Raw genomic sequence first — 9003 nt, forward strand, 5'->3', positions numbered from 1 at the left:
GTACTGTTATGAATCACAGTTTATGGCCACGCTCAGTAAAGACCCGTTTTAATTGCATTTAACTGAAAAATTCAACAACACTTATCGTTATCTTGATGATTTTTTTTTGTTAAATAATCAAGAGTTGTATAAATAAACTGCTGAAATTTACCCAGAAGAACTTAATTTAAATAAATCAAATGTAAACGGTAATAACTGTCATTTCCTAGATTTAGATATTTCAGTTTTACACGGGAAACTCTTCACTAAAATTTACGACAAAAGGGACGATTATTCGTTCCCTATTGTTAATTCAATATTTACATATCACAACTCGTTCGCTATGCCCATGTCTGTTGTGACGTATTGGATTTCAATGAACGTTGTCTATGTATTACTGGTAAAGTATTAAGTCAGGGATTTCGTTACAACAAATTACTTAAAACCTTTACTAAATTCTTCCATAGATATACAGATTTGGTTTGGAAGTTTGGTTGTACCTGTAGAAAACTTATTTTTAACGGGATAGCACATCCTAATTTTTATGGAGATGTTGTTTACCGAGCCTGGAAATTTAGATACGATCCTGGTAAACTTATCGATCCTTCAAATAAACTTATTCTAAAAGGTTAACAATTCAACACTATAATTAGATCTTTGAATATTGTTTTTATTGGTATTAATATTGATTTTGTTATTAGTAAATTAAAATCAAACTAAATATTATTTTTATATACATATGCACATTCATGGCTCTACAATCTGTCGATACCTGTATCTTGGCATTGCACAAGGTCATGTTTTTCTCTGACAGTTAATGATGTCTTAATTTACACTAGATCCATTGGATGTTGGATGTGAACTAATTGAAATTTTAGTCTTAGATGCATGATTTTTTTTATTAGTTGTTATTTGCTTTGAACTAGCTGTCAGTAACGACGAGTACTCTCAGATCTGTACTTAGTGTCTTTTTTTTTTTTTTGGGGGGGGGGGGGGGGGATGTATATGAATCCTGCCACTTCCACTCTGTGTTTTTGTTAGATATATTTCTGCTTTGTATCGAGCTGATGAGTTTAGCCCTTTTCAACTGATTTTTATAGTTTGTTCTTATGTTGTACTGTTACACCACTGTCCCTGGTTAGGGGAGGGTTGGTGTGCATTCAAACTAGTTTAACGCCGCCACATTCTGTATGTGCCTGTCCCAAGTCCGTAGCCTGTAATTCAGTTGTTGCCGTTTGTTGCATTATATCATATTTGTCAAACCCGTATCTACTACTTCCAAAGATGAGGAAAAACGTTTTTTTTTATTTATTTTAAGTAGAATTCGCTAATAAAGGTTTAGATATTAGCAATATTTTCTACCAGAAATCTGTACAAAAAGCTATACCTGATTACTTCAAAAATAAAGCTACACCTGTTATTTCATATACTTACACCAAGCCTATTGCATCCAAGACTTTCAACCACAAGAGGGTTTTAGAGGCCTTTAACCTAAAAGATGTAAAAGATGTGAAATCCAAACCTCCGGATTGCTCATGTGCATCGTCAGAATACAATTATAGTCAAGCTGGTCATGTATTACTGACGGCCTTGGCATCGTAGCCAATGAACTACTAAGAGAGTTGTTAGCCAAGTGACCAAAATATAGAATTCCCCAGCCCATCAACTGGAAAAAGAACTTCAGGATACTGATGGATGCAGTTGAGGACTATGCCAGAAAATGAGTAAAGCGAGAGCCAGATGAACCAGAAATGGACACTTTGTTTGAATGGATCAAAGTTATTCGATCATGCAATCAGAAGCGCATTCTGAAACTACGATGTACTATGAGCACAATCGTTTCTAACCCATTCAAGAACCCGGAGGTTGTGGATGCTTTATCCCCTTTTCAGGACAAATATGTCGTTGTTCCAGCAGATAAAGCCTCCAATAATATTGTCTTCATATGTAAAAACCATTCCTTGGAATGCCTCATGTTGTAATTTCTGCTTTTTGCTATGTTTTTGTATAGTTATAAGCAAATATATACGACGGAAACTCTTTAAATTGACTAACTACAGTGTTGTCTGTCTTTCATCAGGCCTATGTTCTCCACGGTAATATTGGTAGCGTAAATGAATAATTCGTAGTAAAATAATATATTTATTACGGCACAACGCAACAATGTACAGACTAAACTATCGTAATATATTTAACATGTAATTTCCAACATATTCTCAAGATACTTGTCTATAAATAATTTGTCATGTAAATTTGCATAAATAGGCGGAGCTGATCTCAATAATAATATTTCGCATGTGTTTTTGGAACTAGGATAAGGAATTGCCAAACGATATGTGTATAGTAAATAATTTAGACCATGCGAGGCATACAGCTATCTGCGCTGCTTCTTACCTCTAAAGGAACCACCCGGGATCTTTGCATTTGCCAAAATGTAAACAGCAAAGACTGAGGAATTTGACCTTTGCACTGGTATTTATTTTTAAAATACCGGAAGTAAATATTCTAAGCCGGAACAGAAATGAAACGTCAAACGCTGACAAAAACATGGGAGTCCTCGACTCAAAATGATCCTTTCTTCGTAAGAAAATAGGTAAATCTATTTAGATAAAGCATATATTAACTTTAGCTTATGCTTCTTGTGTAGTTTTGGATCCATACTTAGAATATTTACCAAATGGCTGCGCTTTGAACAGTACATGACGAAATTGCGCCATTTTTGGCACTGATAATATAGTTAATAACTAAAAGTGTAACGTACGCTTTCTGTGCATTAAAAAGTCACAGAAACTATAAATACATATTATCACATTTTACACTCTCAAAACATAAAACTGATATTAAATCATTAATTGGGAACCACAAGTGCACATTTACAACACCTCACAAAAGAGCTTGGAATAAACAGCAAAACTGGTAATCGTACATATTCTTTAACATAATTTACAAAGGATGAAATTTTAGAAAATCACAAATCTGTCCTTCTTTCTTTTTGTATTAACATCAAAGAAAACGAAGAAAATCTACCGTCATTATACTGGATACCTAAACTTCACAAAACTCTTTATAAAGAACGATACATAGCTGGATCATCAAGATGTTCGACTAAACATCTTTCTAAAGTGCTGACTACTATTCTTTCTTCAGTAAAATATGGCCTTTAAAAATATTGCGATGGGATATATTAAACCTGTGGTGTCAATCAGATGTATATTCTTAAATATTCTAAAGATCTTAGATCACAATCTCTGCAATTTTGCAGCAACATGAAGACAATTGATTTTTCTACGCTTTACACTACTACTCCCCATTCTGCTCCAACAGAGTTATGAGGAGGAAAGATTAAAAATGACACTTCGTAAATTTTATGGACACCATCACGAATTGGTTGATCTATACGATGTGTCTGTGTCTAAACTAACTAAAGACATTTTTACCACGTCTCAGATTGTGGTTTACCATCTAAGTCGTCTGGTTTGCTAAGTACCGAATGTGACCTATTTCCGAATATGACTGTTTTGCCGAGTATGAATTCGCATTGATATACGACGTGTCTCGGTATTTATACATCCAACATTAATGTATTTAGTTATGATGTTTCTTTTATAAGTCCGTTTGGATAGTGTGTTATGTCTTATAGTTTGTGGTTTGAATTCTGTATTTTCGGTTCATTTCACATATGTCTTATTTGTCAGTATAGTCGAGTTACTCGTGGTTCGTCTACAGTGTTTTTGTTTTATGTTGTTTGTTTTCAAGTGTGTTTACTGTTTGGTCTTACATGATCTTGCCTTATATACAGTTATTTTATTTTTATTTTCTATATGTATGTAAAAGTTAAGATAATAAATCAGCTATTTCATTTATATGATTTTAAGATGCACAGAATTTTTTTGTTTATACACAGTTTTGATTTAGAAGAAAAACCGATTTGGTTAGAAAATACAAATAACAACACCATTACAAACACAATGCCATTTTAATATTCTTATCATGGTTAAAAAAAATCATAAAATAACACCATTACAAACTCAATCCCAATTTTATATTCTTATACGTGTCTATAATAAAACAAATATATTCTATTTTTAGAAATTTACCTGTGATAGTATAAACGTCACAAAAAAATAGGTCACTTTGTGTGGCGTTGATACATTCGTGTGATGCGCAGTTTATACTTCGTTTGTGGTGTACTGTAGTAAATTCATAGGGGATGTCCGTTGTTATTCTGTGGTTTACATTTTGTAATGTACTATTATATCATTTATTTATGTATTTATCTGTCCTGTGTGTTATTGCGTTTTTTTGTACTGTATTCATGTCACGTAATGTTGTCATTTTAGAGGTATTTTTAACATTGCCATATAAGCGGGAGGTTTGGCTCGCCATAAAACCAGGTTAAACCCACCATTTTTTTTTGAAATGTTCTGTACCAAGTCAAGAATATGGCAGTTGTTATCAAATAGTCCGTTTCTATGTATGTTGGCGTTTGTTTTTGTTGCAGTTCAATGTTTATGTTGTTCCGTTGTTTTCCTCTTACAGTTGATAAGTTTCCTTCGGTTTTAGTTTGTAACCCGGATTTGTTTTCGCTTAATCGATTTATGACTATTGAACAGTGGTAATCTAATGTTGCCTTTATTGAGTGAAGATATAAAACAGATTTAGTTATGGTATCTTAGATTTCAAGTACAATAGGATAGGTTGCATCTTTTTTTTTTGCAATATTTGTTTAGTCAAATTAACTTCTTTTGTTATGTTTGTTTGACGGGATGGAATACTTTTTTTTACATTTATCGGTATATTTGTCTCCTTCTTTTTTTTTAAATATTTAACAAGTTGTTATCCAAAATAGACATTTGTTGATACTATTTTGCTGACCTTGCAACTAAGAATACATTGTGAAAATTCATTTTTATCAACATACGAATATTTTCGTTCTGAAAAATGTATAACAATCATTGTAAAAACGATTCTAGACTAATTGAAGGAGACCAGGTATTCATAAATTCGAAAAAAAAATCAGGAATTGATATTTATTTATTTTTTTACAGGCGAAGAGTAAACATAAACAACCTAATGATATTGTTCAAGTATGTAATGTGTTTAAACGGGCATAAGATACGAGATATACAAAAATTAAAGTAAGATTTGTTTTTGTTCAATGGAAGTGAAATAGTGAAATAATAATGTGAATAATTCGACCTCAATAAATTTGTATTCATGTGACCTTCAATTTAACCTTTAGTAGCAGGTTTGGTTCAATTTTGTCAAAATAAGCTAAGAAACATCGCTGATAAATTATTCACTTGCAAGTGAATAATTCGACCTCATTAAATCTGTATTCAGGTGACCTTCAATTTAACCCCTTAGTTAGAGATGGGTTAAGCATGAATTAGGCGTGTTCATTTATAAAAAGGGAAATAATGTCAACATTGAAAGTGAAACAAGGGTAAACCATTTGATTGACTGATTCGATCCACAAAACACTCATTCTTATACAGGTAAAAACGGTGATTAACATATATTTTTAACCTATGCTATGAAATCAAACAGACCTAGAAAAATCGAATTGCACGAGTTCGCTATCTATTTATATCTATATTTATGTTTATATCGAGTTATATGACCGTCGACAGTCTTCGGAGGTCACATCGATGGTTAATTAGATGGAATATAGACTAAATTACAAACGAAATGTCGACACATATCATCGAGCCCATGCATTGTAAATTGTTTTTTTTTCTAGACTTTTTATAATTTGGATATACGTTTTAGTAGGTTTTAAATCAAATATTAGAATTTGAGTCAAATCGGTGAACATGAATTTGACAGTTAATGTCTCTTTAAATCACCTATAGCATTTATATACTACAACAATACAATACAATTTGTGCTTATTCCAATTAAAGTCCCTCAGAGGGCAAGACAAAGATACAATCATAATTCAGTTATACAAACAATACAGTACAAGAATACAATGTATAATACCAGTGTGGTAATAACAAGAACAATATAAGATGATTTTAAATGTTGAGTTCTCTACAACAAGGCTGTTTGTGGCAGTGCGACCCAAGGGGAGACAAACATTTTTGGTAAATTGATTGCTTAGCAGGAGGAGCAAAGCCAACAAGACGTTATATATATAAATAAATAAATAAATCGGGCCTTTTAATGATTGCTTAACAGGAGGAGACACCAGTGGACGATGCTTAAGAATCGTTTGAATATGATTCTCCCCGTGCCAAAACCAGCCAAGCAAGCAGTTAAAAAGAAGGAAATGAAGTATGAGTTTAACAAATTTGTTTTAATGATTAAAATTAGAGCATAAAACTATTTACAGTGAGTATGAATGAAGTTCCTCAAATATTATTGATTTGTCCTCACAGGTCATTAACCAAAAGAACTTTTCTGGAGTATTCATGTTAAAAAAAATTTAACATGACTGAGATATAGTTTTAAGCAAATTTTATCGCTCCTCGTTAAATTTGGTGCAATGAAGGAAAAAGTGTGTCTCATCCTCTACCTCACCTGAGCCACAATACCCGCAAAGTCTAAGGTGTGGAGGAATACCTTGGTATCTGCCAGTTTCTATTTGCAAACGATGTCCTGAAATTTTTAGTTTCGCTAGACACCTCCTATTCTCAAAATTACTGACAACAGGTAGATATTTTTTTTAAATCCAAAATTTACCTTAAAGGTTTTATATATATATATATATATATATATATATATATATATAGATTGCCTAACAATGTAATTTTAACACACTATTAAGTATGTGAATATAAGAATGTTTAATATATTTACAAAATGATGAAAATAAACGCAATATTTCGCTAGACTACCTAGCTTTATCAAGCGTGCATCTATCCAGGTGAAATCTGATGTAGATCCGATTTCACCTGGATAGATGCACGCTTGATAAAGCTAGTTAGTCTAGCGAAATATTGCGTTTATTTTCATCATTTTGTAAATATATTAAACATTCTTATATTTACATACTTAATAGTGTGTTAAAAGTACATTGTTAGGCAATCTATAATTTAATTTGTGTAATTGAATTAATCTCTGTACTGATAAATCCACACTCCCATAGATTTGTATGTCATGTGCTGCTATTAATAGGCACTTATATATATATATAAATATATGTCAGCAGAGTGTAAGAACATTTGTTGTTCGACCTGTTAGTCAAATGCGTTTTGTTAAAATATACTTTTTCACTCTTTTGGTCTTTTGGAAAATGTGGTTTGTGCTGTATTTATACCCCTCTAACAAGAAATTTGTTTTGCATGCACACGTATAAAAATTTCGGTTTTTATCCAGCGCAATCATAGGTTTGAACGTTTTTTCAATTTAGACTTGTTTATATTTTTTCGTTTGGGCTTGTATTATATTTGCCTTCGGGTTTATATGATCCGTTCATCCTATTTTGACTCCTCAAAATTCAAGAGTCTATCCTAAATTGAGGTAAATTATATGGCTTTCCAAATACCGTTTCTATTCCTAACATCACTGAAGAGACATTAATTGTCGAAATCCGGATATGGTGTACAAAAACCTTTGCACCTTTTGTTTGCGGTATACCATCTTTTCCGCAAGTTTATTGTTTTCTGTTTAGTATTAAATTTATAATTAAGATCCATTTATTACATTGGTGATCCGTTTATTTGGCACTCGCCAATGGCAGTCAGCAGGGTTTAAGAACATTTGTTGCTCGACCTGTTAGTCAAATGCGTCTTGTTGAAATATACTTTTTCACTTTTTTGGTCTTTTGGAAAATGCTGTTTGTGCTGTATTTAGACCCCTCTAACAAGAAATTTGTTCTGCATGCACACGTATAAAAATTGCGGTTTTTATCAAACGCAATCATAGGTTTGAACGTTGTTTTCAATTTAGACTTGTTTATATATATAATAAATATTATATATAACATTTGCCATAGATTAGGAATTAGCCATAGATTTGGACCCGCCATAGATTTGAGTCCTATATATATATATATATATATAGATTGCCTAACAATGTAATTTTAACACACTATTTAGTATGTAAATATAAGAATGTTTAAAATATTTACAAAATGATGAAAATAAACGCAATATTTCGCTAGACTAACTAGCTTTATCAAGCGTGCATCTATCCAGGTGAAATCGGATGTAGATGATAAGAAACTTTTGCAGCTCAATGTATATGTTGCACTTGAATTTAGCTGCCTTGAAAATAATACATAATTTGGATGAAGTTCAAGATTTTTACAAAATTGGTAGTTGAAGTTAGCAACGTCCATTGGCCAATATTACAGGATAAAAAGGACGATGCTGTGTACTAAATTATTCTTTATCTTTCCTGTATCTTTTCTCATCTTTTTCGTTAAGACCATCAGGTTCTAAAGTGTGGAGTTGGTGGATCCAAAAATTTTCTGTTCTCCTTCTCGCCGTGGTGTCCCACTCGGTGTTGACTTCTATGATTTGGAAGGTAACATTATCAAAAGAATGTTTCGTTGAACGAAGATGTCTTGTGAGAGGACAGTTTTTGTTGGTTTTGTACCATGAACGATGGTTATTGAGCCGAATATTAAATTTGTCCATTGTTTCTCCCACATACTGAATGCCACATGTGTCACATGTTAATATATAAATTGAGTTCTCCGTTTTACAGTTGGAATTTGAGAAGAATTATACCATCTTCTCAAATTCCAACTGTAAAACGGAGAACTCAATTTATATATTAACATGTGACACATGTGGCATTCAGTATGTGGGAGAAACAATGGACAAATTTAATATTCGGCTCAATAACCATCGTTCATGGTACAAAACCAACAAAAACTGTCCTCTCACAAGACATCTTCGTTCAACGAAACATTCTTTTGATAATGTTACCTTCCAAATCATAGAAGTCAACACCGAGTGGGACACCACGGCGAGAAGGAGAACAGAAAATTTTTGGATCCACCAACTCCACACTTTAGAACCTGATGGTCTTAACGAAAAAGATGAGAAAAGATACAGGAAAGATAAAGAA

General features: G+C 32.4%; 1 long non-coding RNA gene across 1 annotated transcript; it reads left to right on the plus strand.

Annotated features, from left to right (window-relative positions):
• Positions 1-1958: 1958 nt before the first annotated feature.
• On the plus strand, positions 1959-5066 carry LOC127702615 (uncharacterized). Its single transcript, XR_007982506.1, has 2 exons — positions 1959-2572; positions 5028-5066. It is a non-coding gene; the product is annotated as an uncharacterized LOC127702615 (long non-coding RNA).
• Positions 5067-9003: the final 3937 nt, after the last annotated feature.

This window comes from Mytilus californianus, unplaced genomic scaffold (genome assembly GCF_021869535.1).
Source record: "Mytilus californianus isolate M0D057914Y unplaced genomic scaffold, xbMytCali1.0.p SCAF_5, whole genome shotgun sequence".
Classification (NCBI taxonomy): Eukaryota; Metazoa; Mollusca; class Bivalvia; order Mytilida; family Mytilidae; genus Mytilus; species Mytilus californianus.